This window comes from Lontra canadensis, unplaced genomic scaffold (genome assembly GCF_010015895.1).
Source record: "Lontra canadensis isolate GAN:19392208 unplaced genomic scaffold, GSC_riverotter_1.0 scaffold7, whole genome shotgun sequence".
NCBI lineage: Eukaryota > Metazoa > Chordata > Mammalia > Carnivora > Mustelidae > Lontra > Lontra canadensis.
In genome coordinates this window covers 16,620,055-16,638,932 of record NW_022631001.1, presented here as the reverse complement: position 1 = coordinate 16,638,932, position 18,878 = coordinate 16,620,055, and positions in this window count along the sequence as shown.

Here is an 18,878-nt window from a genome sequence, read left to right as displayed (position 1 = left end):
CTGTCATCTACTGACCTCTAAGTCAAGTCTCCTTATTTCTTGGAGAGTGTATTTCACTTTTATTCTTACTCAGTTATAATTCAATAATTTCATTGAGACATAATTTCAATAATCATATAGATGTTTATCCCGACATCCTGGTTTTGGTGTTCCTTGACCCCATCTCCTCCAATGATATTATCCTACAGTTCAACCTAGCCACTCATTCACATAGTCTTATCCTACAGCTTACTATTATCAATAATGGCATTTAGCTAGTCTCAGTTTCAAACATGCCACGTTCTGATCACCACCACCTCTTATTTTTCCAGTCATGGTATTCCAAGTCCAGGAAATCTCTGACCACATAGTAACCTGCAATCTATAGATTCCACTCTTTTTCACTACTGCCCATTTGAGCACCCTTCTGTGGCTTCACGCCTCACTTTACCCAGCTCAGAGTCTACACTCAGTCATAATAGTTTCTCCTTACACGCACCTTCAACTTTCTTGTCCCTTTCTTGCTTCACTGTATTCACCTTGAAAACTCCAGTCTCAGTGAGAGCCACCTCTTCACTTCTCCCAGCCTCTTCTGACAAGCTGAACCTGGCTGGAGGTACACAACAGCTGTGCTGACTGGTCTGACTTTATGTTCATGACCCCTAAACTGGAGCAGACTCTTGAAACTGCTCGGGAATCATCTCCCTGATCTGGTCACTCTCTGGCTTTCTTACGGAAGTATTTCATATAGTTTCCTCTCTTTAAATTGCCACTCCTTCTTCGATCATTGTTTCCCCTTTCTCAGAGGAAATAGAAACAGTCACTTAGAACTTCCAATGCTGCATCATCCCATTCACCCTCACACATGTCTGTGTCTATATTCTCTACATCCTCTCCTGTTACTGTGAATGAACAGTCTTTGCTCCTATCTAAAGTCAATTCTGCTGGCTGTATTTTGAAAGCATCTAAAATCCAACCTCTTGGGATGTCTGGGTGGCTCCGTCAATTAAGCGTCTGCCTTCGGCCCAGGTCATAATTCCAGGGTCCTGGGATCGAGTCCCGAATCAGGCTCCCTGCTCAGAGGAGAGCCTGCTTCTTCCTCTGCCTGCCTCTCCCCCTGCTTGTGCATGCTCTCTCTCTGACAAAATCTTTTTTAAAAAAAAATTTTAGGGGTGCCTGGATGGCTCAGTGGGTTAAGCTTCTGCCTTCAGCTCAGGTCATGATCTCAGGGTCCTGGGATGAAAACCCGAATCAGGCTCTCTGCTCAGCGGGGAGTCTGCTTCTCCTTCTCTCCCTGCCTGCCTCTCTGCCTACTTGTGATCTCTCTCTCTCTGTCAAATAAATAAAATCTTAAAAATAATAAAAAATAAAAATAAAAATTTTTTAAAGATTAAAAAAAATTAATAAAATCCAACCGCTTCTCCATACCCACATCATTACCTTTGGCCCAAGATACTAAACCTGGTTTATTGCAATAAACCTCCTAACCAATGTCCCTATTTCCTCCCTTAACTCCTATTCTAACCTCCAAACTTTTACAAATGTGTGGGATTTTGTCACTCCTCTGCTCAAAACCCTTTAGGGGTTCCCATCTCCTTTAGAATAAGAGCCAAGGAATTCCATAGAGTAAACTATTTTCTCTTCTCCGAATCCTGTATGTACCACAACACTTCTCACACTGAATAATAACGAGCTTGTTTATCAGTCTTTTGTTGCCTACTCTGTTAATTACTTGAGGACCTGGGTTAGGGGCATTTTCTTTTTCTTTTTAATTTTTGGTATTCCCAGCTCCTAGCCATATGCCTAATACCTACAAGGAGACCCATAAAGATTCATTGAATTGTAATTGCACATAACCACTGTGAGTCTGCCTAACACTAATTTTTCTTGAAGAAAAGTCCCGGGTATATTCCCAACTAGACTATAAACTCCATGAGGATAGAGTGCATCTGCTTCTTCCATAGCACCTACCATGACCCTTACTACATATTGGGTGCTAGGTAAACAGTTACTGAATGAGTTAACAATGAACAAGTAATCAAATAAAGGTCCTACACCTCAAGCTGACTACCCCTCTCCCCTCAAATGCCACTGTCATTTCCAGAACAGCTCCTTGTACTTTCCTGAGAGAAGGCTTAGAGTTGTTAACTTCTTTGAGCAGTGCCGAGTTGGCAAAGGGGAACTGCTAGCCTGGTTTCCCGGGCTCAGCTGGCTGGGCTCCGAGCTCCATGGCTGGCCCTGGGTGAAGGGAAGAAAAGAAGGGCAAGTATAGATCACTGCCTCAGTGAAGTGAGCAACACTTGCTTCTGCAAAGAAAATATCTTCTCTGTTTACCTTTACCTCAACTCAGAAGAGCTCCTGACCAGCCAGCTTTGTCCCCAGACTCTTTCTCCTCAATCTCAGGAAGCCAGGAGCCAGAGCCCATTCCCTCTGTTCTGGTGTGTGGTCTGAGTTTCAATTCTGTCTGGCAGACAGTATGGAGGACCCCAGGTCAGCAGGGTCATCAGAATGCTAAGAGGAAATCTGATTGATGAGCAAGTGTCAGCAGGAATGAATGGGGGCCTTAATTAATGACTTCTGCCCTGTTTCAAAGAAAGGTTCCCTTATACCCAGTTCTCTCTTTTCTCTGGAAAAAAAAAAAAAAATTGGGGTGGGTGAGGAACTGAGGAAGAAAAGGAGGAAAAAACACCCCTATAATCCAAAGTTTTCTAAACGACATAAAGGAGACTTCAAAGACAGACATGGTCAGTTTTTTATGTGCAAGACTGGTTCAGTGATTCTCTCCTCTCTTTGTTTCCATGGACAGCTAGGCTCCATTCCAAAGCTAAAAAATAAAAGGCCACATTGTTCTGAGGGGAGCTAGCTTTTACAAGAAATTTCCTCCTCACCACTGGGGCAAATTAACTGCCTCAGCCCTGGGTGCTCTGGGAGCATTTCTTCCTGAACTGGCTCAGCAACCCCCCATTCCTGCCCTGCTCACTCTCACCAGAGGAGAAGCATAATCCACCTAGTCCACTCAATAGGCTTTGAAAACCGGTCTGATGAAAGATCATAATTCAGAGTGATGAGTAACAGAGGCCTGATCAGGGTTTGTGTGTAACAGAAGCAACATTAGGCTACAGAAAGATTCCTCAAATGGCGGTGTCTAAAACGAGGCTTACATTCAGGAATTTTAGTCTATAACTTGCCATTGAACATCTGCCACACACCTGGTCATGGAGCTGGATGATGACACAGAATGTAGAGAGGAAACGTTCAAATCACAGCTCAGCAAGTCATTTAAACTCTCTGCTCTTGGAATCTCACCTCTAACGTGGATTTCCTAATATCTATTTCCAGGAGTTGGTGAGGGAGCGATGAAATGAGACAACATAAGTAAAACTCCTATACAGTATGTGTTTGGTACATAGAAGTTAATCAATAAATGATAGTTAAGAAAGGGGGAAAGGCAGTTAGTCCCTGTCTGGATCCCTTCCGTCTAGGGAAAACAACAAATATGAAAAACAAGTAGTCCTATTGTGTCTTAGTCAGCTGTGGCTGCTGTAACAAATTAGCATAGACTGGTAACTTATGAACAACAGAAATTTATTTCTCACAGCTCTGCAGACTGGAAGTCCAAAGTCAGGGTGTCAGCACCGTTAGATTCTGGTGAGAGCCCTCTTCTGGGTTGCAGGCCACCACCTTCTTGCTGTGCTCCTGTTCACAAGGTTTTCACTCTCATGACCAAAGGCCCCACCTTCCTAACAGCATCACATTGGGGGTTAGGATTTTATGAATTGTGGGTGGGGGGATACAAACATTCAGTCCATTGCACTTGGTGATATTATAAAGGCTACAAAAGGTGTGCACAAAATGTAAGTATGAAGTAGAGTGTACACAGAATCGTAACCCTCAAGGGAAAGTTTCAGCACAGATTTAACAAAGAACCAAATTCAATCTGAGTGTTGAAAATCAAGTAACAATTCACCAAGTAAAGGAAGCTGGGAGACCATCTGAGGGGGAGGATCAGTGAAAGGACATCAGGCGGTTACTATGGGCTGTATGAGTAGAGATTCTGTAAGAGATGGGATAGCCAGATGACAGAAGCGACTGAACTTGTCAGTGGATTGGACATGGGTTGAGGGCAGTGGAAGAAGTCAAAGATGACTGAGGTGGGCTTGGTCGCAGGAAGATGGTGATGTTCCAACTTAATCTCACAAGAAACAAGGCTGAGTTGCACATTATAGATAGAGCTGTTCTTTCTTTTTCACCATTTCAGTATTACCAAAAAAAGTCTTTACTAAATATCCTGGTATATATTTATATAAATATTCTAGTACTTTACAGTGTGTAGAATAACCCCCCCAAAATGGACTGTTCCTTATTTATAAATTGTATAACCTGATTGTTGAGGTTCATCTTAGTGAGTTACAGATGCCTTTTATACACATATTATGTGTCAGGCACTGTTCTAAGCGTGTAACAAATGAACTCTTTTGGTCTTCATAATAAACCATAAGGTAAGTTCTATCTAGCATCCCACTTTTCTTAAATGAGGAACAGAAGCTCAGAGAGGCTTAATAGTTTGCCCAATGTCACACAACCACAAAGTAGCAGTTTGTATTTGAACACAACCATTCTGGCTCCAGAACCCAAGGTTAAGTAACTGTTATGCAAGCTTCTTAGCATTTTACCTCTCTTTTTCATCTTATGTCCTCCATGTACTGCATGGTATTGGATGAAGGAGGGCACAAATGAATACTTGACCCAGTAGGGAGACTGAACGAGTAAGAATAAGGCAACTCAGAACCTCTCCTCCCCCCCCGCCCCCGCCCACAAAAAAAGTGCTGCCCCTCTGTGCTCTGTCAAAAAGGGATAGAAAATAGGAAACTGGTTTAGAGGAGATCAACTTATGTCCATCTCACAGCTAGTGAGTCTTAGACCCAGGGTAATCTGCATGAGTCTTAGAGCCCCTTGAAGAATGCTAATGAGAAGAACTTCATTTACCCAGATATTTCAATAGGGGTCTGGAGGCAATTGGAAGAGCTGTCTTTCAGAGATTGTGCTCCTATAGGCTGTTTTTGCTCTGGGCTTTTCCCCCACCCCCACTGTCCCCAAACCACTATCACCAATGCGTTTCATCAGAAAAAGAATTGAGAGATTTTATTTCCATAGGAAATAGAATTTGAAGAAACCACTTGAATCCCAACCAAAACAACCCTCCACTTGCCCATCAAGATTGGGAAACCAAGGCCTCAAACAGGAAGTGACTCAAACAGCTCTTTCCATGGGAGCCAGACCTCAAACTTGCCCATGGTTCCCACCTCAGTATTTTTTATACTGTTGGGGAATATAATTAAAAACAAACTCTCTTCCCAAACCAGAAAACTACTCCACTTTCTCCAGAGAAAGAAAACAATTTTATTATTGAAAAAGCATTAAGCCAGAATATGATGCATATCAGGGGCCATCAATCCACAAAGAGATTACAAAGACAGAAAGAAATCTTACTCTTTCATATAGTTTTCTATGAGCTTAATTTTTTCCCTTAAAAATTCACATGTTGAAGTCATAACCCGAGTGACCTCAGAATATGACTGCATTTGGAGATAGAGCTTTTAAAGAGGAAGTTAAAGGATACCTGTGGCTCAGTCAGTAGGGTATGCGACTCTCAATCTCGGGGTCATGAGTTCAAGTCCCATGTTGGGCAAGGAGCCTACTTAAAAATAATAATAAATAAAATAAAAAGTAAAAGTACTTAAAGGGAACACCCTAATCCAATCTGACTAGTAGCCTTCCAAGAGGAGGAAATTTGGACACTTAAAAAGCCAGCAGGGATGTGCACACAGTGGAAAAGTCATGTGGGACACAGTGAGAAGGCAGCCATGTGCAAGCCAAGGAGATGCCTCAGAATAAAACAAACCTGCTAACACCTTTAGCCTCCAGAAATGTAAGAAAATCAATTTCTGTTCTGTAAACCACCCAGTCTGTAGTATTTTATATGGCAGCCCAGCAATCCAGGAGCCAAGCAGATGCAATCCATTTCATACATGTTCTCAAGATAAACTGTAACTAGTCCTCAGGTAAGAGGTATAATTTCTGTATGCCCCATCTACTTCTAAGCCAAGAAAAGCCCTGTGAAGGTAGTACAGAGGAAACAAAGCTTGAATGGGTTAGAGGAGAAAATCCTGGTGCTTGGCTCAAAGTGATGCCACCTCCAAGAGCCTGGATTATATTGTTCCGACACTAACAGCGACTATGTTTCAATAGCGCTTAAGTTTCCAGAGTATGGTAAAACCATTATTATCATCACAACAACTCTCTGAATAAAAAGGAAATCTTTTATACATACCCACCACCTTCCTCTTTCCCCTCCCCTAACAAACACACACACACACACACACACACCACTTCACCTTCCAGTCAAAATACATATATACATGTTTCCCCTCACATCACACCCATTTTTTTTAAACCTTTAGGACATTCAGGAGATTGACCAAGATAGCAACAGAGGGGCTTTGGAGCTCCCCTCCTTGCATAGACACACTGAATATACAGCTAGTCAGAGCAATTTCTTACGAAAGAAATGCAGAAACTAGCTGAGCAACTCTTACACATCAGGCAGACGAAAAAATGCCCACATTGAAACAGGTAAGAAGGGCTGAGACACACTCTCATTGTAGACTCCACCTCCTGGGCAGTGCCATGCTACTGGGAGGGAAATTCCAAGTCCTGGCTTCTCCCTAAAGTACATAGAGTTTGAATCCCATTTTTAGTGCTCTAACTTTTAAGACTCCTGAGTGATGGGTCCCCAAAACACCTAGCTCTGAAAGCCAACAGGGATGGCATTCACAAGTCCCACAGAACTAAAGTAAACAAAGCAGCAGTTCTTAATGGGTGCACAATTTCTCACTACAGCTTTGCCTCCAGGGATCAGTGCAGAAGGAGTGGCAAAAATGCCTATTTTCCAGTCTTTCTCCGAAAGGAGTCCATTAGTATACTTTTGAAAGCTGCTGCCTAAGGGCAGGCTTCTAATTTACCACAGTGGACACCGTCCCCACTTTCTCCCTCTAGCCTGCTCCAAGTCACCAGTATCAACCTGGAATGGGGTATACTCATGCCTGTGCCCAGTTTTGCAGCCACCACCTAAGAGATGTGTTCCCATATCATCTGCCTTTGATAGCCAACAGGCCTTGCATTCACTAGTCTCACAGGACTGAAGCAAACAAAGACACAGTTCTTAACAAGTGCAGGAGTACACCCCTGTGGCTATACACTTGGGCCAAGTACTGAGGAAGCAAGCAAAAACCTGGAAGGGGTTAAATACATACTTGCCCAGTAGCTGCCTGAGGGTCCAGCTTCTAATTAGCCTTCATCTGGTTGCTGAACTTATCTTACCCTTTGGGATACTGCCACGTCTTGGCACACCTACAGCTAGGTAGTCCTTCAGAATTGAAGAACACATAAAGAGTTTTCCAGAAGAGCAAAAGCTAAAAGAGTTCATCACCACTAGACCTGAAACTATAAAATTCCTAGAAGAAAATACAGGAGAAAAGTTTCTTGGGATTGGCCTTGGCAATGATTTTTTCAGTATGACACCAAAAGCGCAAGCAATAAAAGCAAAAATCAACAGATGGGACTACATCAAACAAACAAATAAGAAGTTTCTGCACAGCAAAAGAAACAATCAACAAAATGAAAAGGCAGCCTATGGAACAGGAGAAAATATCTGCAAGACATACATCTGATAAGGGGTTAACATTTAAAATTTGTAAGAAATTTTTACAAATCAATAGCAAAAAACCAAATAACCTGATTAACGAAGGACCAAACAAAGAAAATAACCCCAAACAGACATTTCTCCAAGGGAAAAATATTTAAAGATCATGATATCTTAATATTCAATTAAAACACAAGCCATAAAAACATGATACTTGGCAACCTGTCTCAAGGAGAATCCCCTGATTAAATTAAATCTTACAGAAAGTATTTAAAACTACTTTTTAAAAATTCTCCTAAAGACAGTGCATAGCTAGGACCATTTATAGATACAATGGAGAAAAGTTAATTCATTATACACAATGGATACTTTAAGCAGTGAGGCATAATTCCTTCATGAAATACATGAGAAAGACTTAATAGCTTGAGGAAGAGGGAAGGGTCAAGAAGAAAGCCTGGGTTTCAGGTTGGGACCTAAGAAAGTGGAAGTTCTATTTACTGAAACAAGAAAAAATACCCTACTCTCAGCCCTCTGGTTGTAGAACATTCTGCTCCATCTAGAGTAGTATTTCTTGTCCTTTTTGCCCAGTTGGCCAAGATGTCTCACAAGCAGTATTACTCCTCATGTCCCAAAACCATGTTCTCATTTTCTTTCTTTTTTGTTTCAAGATTTTATTTGAGAAAGAGTGAGAGAGAGAGAGAGAGAGAGAGAGAACATGAGAGGGGGGTGGGTCAGAGCAGACTCCCCACTGAGCAGGGAGCCCAACATGGGACTCAATCCTGGGACTCCAGGATCATGACCTGAGCCAAAGGCAGCTGCTTAACCAACTAAGCCAAGTAGGCACTCAAGTTTCATTTTCTATTTGCCTACATCTTGTCTCTATCTTCAGTTGATTAGGTACTAAATGCTGGGGATGACACAACGTTAGTGTTTTGTAATCATGAATTCAAGGGCAGGGTCTATGCAGATGTATCTCTGTAATCTCACACAGTGTCTACCACAGAACAGAACTCCGTACATACTGAGTGAATAATTAGGAATGCATTTATGATGGCTAAACCATCTGGGACTTTTGAAGCAAGAAAGTGACTTGAGATTTGTGTTTAAAAGGATTACCCTGGGTATAGTGTGTAGAATCTCCTAAAGCAGGTTTTGTCAACCTTGGCACTTACTGATAGTTGAATGGGTCAAATCTTTGTTGTGGGAGGCTGTCCAGTGCATTGTAGGATGTTTAACAACATCCGTAGCCTCTAGCTAATAAGTACCAGTAGAACTCAGTTATGGAAGCCAAAAATGTCTCTCCAGAAATTGCTAATGTTCTCTGGGAAGCAAAACTACCCCTTAATGAAAACCACTGTCCTAAAGGGAAAAGAAGATGAAAGATCATTCCCGTGGCCATTCACCAGGTAATGTTATAGGTGGAAGAATGAAGTGTACTCACATTGTTTGAAAACATCTACAAAGTGCTGGGCACTACATATATTACCATAATTTAAAGAGGAATATGGGATAAGAGAGCCCCACCTGTCCACACCACCTGCCCCTAGAAATCCCTTCAGGATTACCTGAGGTCAAGCTCCCAAATGATTTAACCCTAAGACAGACACCATCATTTTTCCTGGCCCCACTTGAGCACGGTGAAGTCTAATTCCCATGCCATGTCAAAGAGGAGTACTTGACATTACTCCATGGATATTAATTTAAATTATTCAGGGGAGGCCTCAAAATCACTTTTCATTCAGCTCCAAGGGGAAACAGAGCAGATTTTTCTTTGCCACAAGCTGGTCAAACTTTAGGACTTGGTTGTCCTCTTCCTTTGCCCAAGCCCTCATCCATCCTTGGGGAACCTCTCCCTGGGGACCATGCAGCAGCTGGGCTAAGAGCTACATGCTGGAGCTGGCCAGCATTTCTGGGGAGGTCTGGCTCAGAGGGCCCTGGCAGGTGATTCTGCGTTCACTCAGCAGCCTGGGGGCTCTGTTGGCTCCTCTCTGCTCCCACCAACACCCGCTGGTTGCTGCTGGTATTAATAACCCGAGCAGCAGGAGTCTTCGCACCAGAATCAGGGCTGTCTGGGTAATTATCTAGTGGCCTAGGACCAGTCACTAAATTACTCTGTGACCTGGGAATTCAGCAGGTTACTGCCATCACTCAGGCCTGTTCACTTTATTGCTCTCCCCTCCTGCTGCCCTGGCATTTATTTGTCTAGTTTACATTCAGAGCATTGATTTCATGCCTTTTGTTTTCCATCTTAGAGGTAAGAAGTGCCCTTTTGAGGAGACTAGTTCTCAGGTCAGTGCAGTGACATGGGGGGGGCGGTATATTGGAGGTTTTGTTTGTGCAATCTTTTAGTATGCACCCAGCACATCAGCACCTGCTTTCTGTGGCACTCCCAAATGTTTTTCAATCTTTGTTGTCAGAGTTGTGACACATTCCAGTAAACTACCTGTCTATGTAATCTTGTTTACTGGGGAAAGGAAAGAGAATGTCACTCTTTCTCATGTCACTCCCACTTCACATACTACACATCACCTATACCAAATGGGAATAGCACATTCACACTAATGTTCCCCAATGCCATAGTCTCTCTCCTTGGACTACTTGTTCCCTTTATCTAGAGCACTCTGCCCTCCACCCCCCCTTTAGTACACTCTTACTCAGTTCTCAGGTCTTACCTTAAGTGTTACTCCCTCCACCCAGAAAGATTTTTCCTCACCCATCTGTAACATTGTCTGGTAACTGGTGCCCCTTTGGGACTTCCATAGCAGTCCTAAGGGTTTTCCCTTATTATACAACTAACTCCAGTTGGTTGCAAGACTTGTTTTCTTGCTTCTCCTGTCTTTCAGATTATGAGCTCAGTAAGAACAAGAACCAAACCACATCTTTGCAAGGCCCCCATTTAAAGTAGTCAAAGAAAATTAATAAATAGACATAGGAAGGTATCCCCTAACTCTTTCCTCTAGACAAACCTCATTCCCAGCTTCAGTTCAGCCAAGATACTCACTTGCATATCCAACACCATTCCCCAAAGATGGCTGTTAGTAAGTTTCCCAGTAGGGAAACTATAGCTTCAGCCAAGGACTTTATTATACCCATTCCCGAGAATTATCTACTACACATCTCTTCCTCTTTTCAACTTATCTATTTCTTCTTTCTTTCTCCCTCTTTCTTCCTTCCTTCCTTCCTTTCTCTTTCTTTCTTTCTTCCTTTACCAGAGAGAGAATAAGCAAAAGCAGGGGGAATTGCAGGCAGAGGGAAAAACAGGGAGCAGGCAGAGTGATAAGCAGGCTCCCTACTGAGCAAGGAACCCAAAGCAGGACTCTGATCCCAGGACCTTAGGATCACGACCTGAACTGAAGGCAGCCACTTAACCCAGTGAGCCACTCAAGTGCCCCGTCAATTTGCCAATTTCTATAAATGCACCGAAAAATAATCCTGTAATTTTTTTGGTAGCTCTCATTAAATGTTTACTTTCATTTCATAATTCATCTAAAGAATACAGATATTCCTGGATCAGCTGATTAAACTGCTTTATAACCTGGGTGAAGACATTTGCTTGCAGTCAGCGTTGATTTCTTCTTACACTGAATGAGTTCATGATCTCTTATGTGCCCTCAATTCTGAAAGTTTTCTCATTCTAAAATTTGAAGTGTATCTTGTATTCTGCACCACAAAGGTGGCAAGAGTTCCCACTTTGCTGCAAAACCCTTTGGATAAACATACTATAAATCAAGAAATTAATTAAAATAAATAATTTGCCTTTTTTCACAAAGGTACAAAGTGAGAGATCATAATCTGGGCTCTGACAACCTGCCCCACTCCACTGCTAATCACACACTGCTTCCAGTTCTAGTTCAAACTGCGCAAATGCTTTTCTAGCCAATGTACTTTCACCTATGCAATCCCATCTCCTTGGAATGCCCTTTCTCCTCCATATACCTGGAAAAGCTCTATGTCTGTTTTGAAACCCAGCTACGGTTAACTCCTCTGGGAAGTCTTTCTTGATTTGAGACATAGCCCAGCATAATGAGTAAGGCTTTAGACTATCAAGTCAGACAGATCTGGGACTCTAATTTGGCTCACCATTTATCACAGTGGAAAAGTGACTTCGCTGATCTGACCAAGCCTCAGCCTCCTCATCTGTGAAATGGGCATGACAGTTCCTACCTCACGTGGCTTTAAGGATTGAATGAAGTAACTTAAGCACTTAGCTAAGCTCCTGACAAATAAAAGGCATTGTATAGAGTTAGCTATTATTATTGACCCCAAGTTAGAAATAATCAATTATGATGCACATTTATCAAGCTGAATTTTACATGCTTGCCTCTCCTATAAGACTATGACTTCCTTAAGGGTTAGACACCAATTCATATATGTATTCTCAGAATTAGGTGTAAGGCCCAGCATATAATAAGTAGTCAACAAATGTTTTGTTGAGTTAAAATGAATTATACATTTAGAAGAGAATTCTTAAAAGAACAATTAAAAATAATACTTTAAATAAAGTAAGATAAAATAAAAATAAAAGTGTACAACGTTATTTGACAATATTCTAGATTGACTGTGGCACTTTCATATTTATGTTCACATTTTCAGTATGGTTTTCACAGTGACTTTAAGTGGCAGGCATTATTATCCCAAGTTTGCAAATTAGAGGAACAGTCTCAAAGGGATCTAATTTTGGCCCAAAGTCAGTAGAGCAATTTGCAGAATCCAAACCTGTATTACTTTTCTCCTCTCTTGTGTTTCCCTTCCAATCTCCGCACCCCCACGCCGGCCCCAAAAAGGAGCAGCTAAGCCACTCTTTAACTCAGGTGTAAGATGTTAAGCTTCCACAAGTGACCCTTCACCCAGCACTCAATGAAAGCAGGCACCGAGACATGGGCCCTTCTCAGAGATACCATTCCTGTTGATGACCAGTCTCAGGTTTTCAGCACACTGTGGAGAAAGTAGGCATATGTTGTACGTTTTGCCCTCAGCATTCAGAGGAAAACACTTGCTTTCTGCTAGTCCTTTGGGTTCCTCTAGACTTTTCCTGTGCTTTTGTGCAGCTGAGAAGGTGACGCGTAAGGGTATCAAAAGTGGCAAACAGTCCCTACCTCTGGAGACAGGCATTTACTAGAAGAAAGAACGGACCAATGGCTTCTCAGAGCATTGTTCAGCCACATTAGAGAAGGGATTAAGCAGATACATTCAGCTATTCTAACAGATTTTCTTTAAGCCTTGAATACGCCTCTCACACTCACTCAGATAATCACATTAGTTTTGTCATTAAAAGCTCCCTTTTATAGAAAGTACCTAAACCGCTTAAACCACCCAGAGAGGTTGCATACATTTTCAAACACCAAGACAAAAAAAAAAAGGGATTTTCTCTTCCACAACTCAGTTTTCCTTATTCCTCAAAAAATTTGGGAAATAGAGGAAGAGATGATTTTTCAAATAGACAGTGGCAATTCTCAATCCTCCCTTCCCTTGGCAGTGGAGCTGGGAAGATGAGAAACTCCCTCAGCATTGAGGCCAGTAGAAAAAATGGTAAGACAGAGATGAAGACAGTAGGGCAAGGAGAGGATAGAAAGAAGTGTGTTTGCCTCTCTACACAGGAAATTGCATTTGGAACCAAGAGTAGAAAAGCGCAAGATTTGGGATCAGACAACTGCTGCTTACTAGATCTGGGGCCATGGTCGGGGGTGGAAGAGTCACATCCTTTCTCTTGGCTTCATGATCCTCCTTTATAAAATAGAGGTAGTATCTGTCTTGCCTCCCAGAGGCCCAGGAATGTTGAGGGGCTCAAATGAGAAGACAGGCAGCAGAGTTCTCCGATCTATAAAGTATGATACCAGCATTACAGAGGAGGTTTCCCATGGTTTTCGTTTTATGAACCCCCTAACAATAGAAACTATGTCTTTTCCCACCCTCCCACCCCCTTTTTCATAGTAACACGGTTGGTGCCTAAGGCTTGGTACATAATGTGTACTGAATTTTTTTTTTTTTTTAATAATGCTTTTGTTGCCTTTCTCACAAAGTTCCATCCACCCTGCAAATGCTCATCCCTCAGTCTCCATACAAATGTTACTTTTCCTTTAAAGCCTTCCTCAAACCTGCAGGGTGAATTCATCACATGTGCTTTCATGCTTCCACAGCATCCTAAATGCAACACAAATTCTTAGCTGCATCCTCTGACATTGTGACCACCTCTCCCCATCAACACACTGGGCTTCTTGAAAACAACCTGGCTTTGCCTTTGAATTCTTACTAACACTATGCTGCATAGAGTTTCCATTCAATAAATGTTTCAATGAACAAATGATAAATGAACAAATAATCTAAAGAATTACAGTTATTTGACCTAGGAAAGCTAAATTCATGGAGTAACTTAAGAATCAGTCTCTACAATAAAGATTATTAAATTTTAGACAGGAGTGTGTCTGTACTAAACATTGTGGTATTGTATTATTTACAATGTAAGACTAATGGGTAAATTGAATTAACGATGTTTGCAGGGTAAAACTTGAGGAAAGGGCCTTAAGTTCCAATAGAGAAGATTAAAGTTTAGACTTTCTCGACATCAACATTATTGCTGTTTTGAGTCAGGTAACTATTTGGTGTGGGAGGCTGTCCTCTGCATTGTAGTATGTCTACTCACTAGATACCAGCCTACCCCCAAGTTGTGACAACCAATAATACCCCCAGACATTACCAAATGTCCTCGGGGTGGGGGTGGGGGCAAAAATTGATACCAGTTGAAAACCACTTGCTTATACCTAAAGACTAAATTACTGCAGGTTAGGGTTTTTGTGGCATCAGAAAAAGAGACAAAAGAGATGGTGGAACTCTGACTGTAAGTTCCTCAAAGATAAAGCACATCGTTTATTTTACTGATTTATATCGTATCTTCTACTCTGAAGGTAGAAAAGTTTGACCAAATGAACTGACATCATGGTAACATATAAAATGTCTTCTGTCAACTGCAAGGGAATTTTTTTTTAAGACTTTATTTATTAATTTGAAAGAGCGAGAGAGCACAGTAGGGGAGAGGGAAAAGCAGACACCCCACCCAGCAGTGAGCCTGATATAGAGCTCTATCCCAGGACCCTGGGATTATGACCTGAGCTGAAGGCAGATGCTTAACACCCTGAGCCACCCATGCGCCCTCTTTAAAAAAAAAAAAAAATTTTTTTTTTTGATTTATTTATTTGAGAGTGTGGGTGCATGCATGTTGGGGGAAGGACAGAGTGAGAGATCTCAAGGAGACTTCCCATTGAGCATGGAGCTGGACATGGGGTTCACTCTCACAACTCTGAGATGGTGACCTGAGCCAAAATCAAGAGTCAGACACTTCACGAACTAAGCTGTCCAGGTGCCCTGCAAGGGGGAGTTCTGAAACAGGAATCTGATAGATAGCCTTTGTTGATGAGAAGGAAGTCTTCTATTTATTAAATCATCTGGCTACTTCACTGTATTGTACATATTCAGGCACTTATTGTACACCCTCAGTGTCATAGCACTTTACATAGCAGCTGAGCAAAAAGTTTCATTTAGAGTTTAATTATCCTGAAGTTACTGACCTGATGGTTTTCTGTAAATCTTTGCCTACTTATCTCTAGATTTCAGGAGCTACGAAACAAAGAAAAATACAAATTAAAACCATCCCCCACAGCTACAGAGGAAGTTTGATAACAGATGCAAACATCTCTGCAGGGGAAGCAGCACCTGATTCCTTGTCTGGGCTCTGCCTCCAAATGATTGGTGAGCTACCCTCGGTTCCATAGTAAGTTAACAGTATATTCAGGTGTCTGAGCTTTTTTTCAAACACTTCATTTGTGTCATTCCTTCTCCCTCAACAACTGTCTACTACAGCATTAGAAACTGGCCAAGAAGCATCTATCTGGCAAAATTTTGGCTGAGAGTGTTCCTCCAAACACTATAAAATCTATTTGTAGATTAAGCCAAATCAGCAAAAAACATATATTCCAGTAGTGTATTTCATTAGCTCATTATAGAATAATTGTATTATGGTGTTAAGACTTTCCTCTAGTGGCACCTGGGTGGCTCAGTTGGTTAAGCATCTGCCTTCAGCTCAGGTCATGATCCCAGGATCTTAGGATTGAGCCCCAGGTAGGGCTCGTGGCTCAGCTGGGGACCTGCTTTTCCCTTTCCCTCTGCCTGCAGCTCCCCATGCTTGTACTCTCTCTGCCAAATAAATAAAATCTTAAAAAAAAACCACACAGACACAAAAGGACTTTCCTCTACACTAAAGGATTGTGTAAGGCTGAATACCAAGGGATTTAGCAATATGTATGAAAAAGATGAAGATCTCATCACATTTTTCCCCTCTCTGAGGCTCCATCAGGAAATTCCTGCCTGGGCTCCTCCAAGCTGATTGGTCTGATTTATTTTATGCACAGCGTGAACTGTTTAACTGATTTTGTCGTCTTCTTTGCAGATGGCTGCTAGAAAAGTTAGCCAAATTTTCTTGGTCCCTGTTTTAAAAAACATGTAGGATTCCATGGCAGTATTTCTCAATGAGTGTTTGGCAAAGTACTAGTTCTTCAAATGTTGCTAAAAAGGGGGTTCTGGATCATGTAAATTTGGAAAATGTTGCATTCTTCACAGTGCACATGGTGTATCAAAGTTTGAGAGATTCTGTAGTAAAGATAATCTGTTTAAATTTATTTCAACCACGTTCAAACATTTTCATCGTTTAAATACCCACTAACATTCGGCCTTATTAGCATTCTGTGAAACCTGTTTGATAAATGCTGCTTTCTGACGTACATTCCTAGATCCATTTTACATCTCTATCCCTTTTAAATCTCTTCTACCCCACTCTTGCTGTTTAATGTATATCTTTAGAACACCTTTAGAACCAGATGTAGCAAAAATTTTACAATTACTGTTAAATAAACATGTTAGCTCTATGACCTTGGGCGGGTAACTTCTGTACTCAGGCCTGAGCTTATTAAAGATGTCAGCCAAGTTAAACACACACGTAGAACTGAACGATCCAAGACTGAGTTCACACTCTGCTACTGGAAGCATCTATCCTCCCATCTCCCTTAGTAGTTAATCAAAATCTATTGGAATCAGACCCTTCTTTGACTCTTTGCACTGAAAAACAGCTTCAGAGATATCTATCCAATAGCATGTCTCTGTTTCTAATGGTCAGGTTCCTACCAAACCTCAAGACAGAGTTGCCCCTTGACAAAGAGAGCCAGGCTGACATAGTGGGAGAGGAGCCAGGAACATACTCAGTTGAAGAGTGGGCAAATCAGGAAGTCTGAGTTCTAGAGGTATTGAGTACTAAGACAACCTCTTTCCAAAATCTAGGAAAGCCTGGGACAGGAGGTCACATGGACACATCAGAGCTGTGAAAGGTGCTTGGCTACAGAGACCAATGGAAAGCTTGGCCTTTCCACCCTGAGAAGTATCTACTCATGTAAATTTACAGAGGACCTACTGAGATCTGGCGGCCAGACCCCATCCTAGATACCGATTACTAGAAAGAGTAAGACATAGTTCCTGCTCTCAAAGAACTTGGGTCTTCTTAAAAAAGAGGGTGAGAACATTTAGCAAATTATCACAATTTGGGATATGTGTACTAGATTAGAGGTAGTTGGGCACTCTTTAAGGTACTAGAGATGCAGAGATTAATAAAACAGGCAATCCTTACCTTGGTGGAGTATACACTGTCACTGATATACGAGGTATGAACCTGGTGCTTTGAGAACATAAATAAGGAAATCATTTATTCCTTTAGGAAAACTGAGAAAGACTTCATAGTAGAAATAATCAAGTTGACCTGAGCTTTTGCATACTAGTTTGTCAGTGAAAACATACTGGAGGGTAATGCTAGGAAAGGAATTTCAGAGGAAATTTGGAGTGACTGGCAGGGCATAAGGCAAGTTAACAGCTGGCAAATAAGAACAGGAAATGAGCGCAGAGGTAGATCCCAATCTAAGCCATGGTTATACCACAGCAACCATGTTGATTGGCTAAGTGGAGCCAAATGTACTAAGGCTGTAGGAGAATTAGATGTGTAGGGCTTCATTAATGTATCATGGTAGGTACAACACAGCAGTGGCTCCTGACATTTCCTAACACTAGTTCCTTGAACTGACATCTCATGCTTTGATTACCATCTATTCACCAAGGCTTTCTAACCCAGACGGGATTCCAGATCTTTACATCCAACAGCCCTCCTCGACAGCTAGCTCTATGTGGTTATTTCAAATTGCATAAAACTCAGCCTGACAAAACTGAACTGAACCCATAGTCTTCCTGCCAAACCTGTTCACCTTCTACCCTCTGGTGCTTTTTGCCAGTGTAGAACACCACATCTATCCAAATGCATAACCCAAAAATCATCCTTAGATCTCAGAGAACACATCATCAAATCCTATTGATATTCCTTACTAAATCTCTCCCAAATTAATTTACTTCTCATTGCCACCACTACCACCCTAGTCAAAGCTACCCTCTTCTCTAACCTGGACAAATGCAAAAATGATGTGGTCTCTACATCACAGGCTTGCCCCCTTCAATGCATATTCCAACATGACCTTTTTAAATGAAAATGTGTTTATGTCACTCCCCTCCTAGGATCATCACTGATTTCTCATTCCTTGTGACTCCTAATCATGGTCTACTTGAATAAGCTTTCTCCCTGCCCAAATATGCAGATTCATCTTATGGCACTTTCCCTGTGTGTGCTATCCTAAGACAGTGGCCTTCTTTCAGTTCCTGTAATATGCTATACTCCAGGCTTTCACACATGCCACTTCCTCCACTCCTTCCTATGTAGCTTCCATTCATGCTTAGATCACAACTAAAACATCACATCTCTAAACAGCATTCTCTTCTTCCTGTAGACTAGTTCTGATTTCCTGCTAATAACCCCTACTCTCCAGGGCACTTATACCAACTCATTGTATAACTTGATATTCATGTCTTTCTACCATTAGAACATAAACCTTATTAGAACAGATGTGTTTGCTTTTTCACCATTGTTTTCTCTGAGTCCCAGAACGCCTTATGCCTTGTAGGTGCTCTGTAAGAACAGGAAAAGCTGCATTCTCCATTGTCATTTTGGAGAGTCACAATGCATATTTATAGATTAAAAACAAAAAACAATTGAGTATTTCACTTTGCTTAACCCATCATTTTCCAAACTAGCTAAACTATGGATCTTTCTACTTCTTAA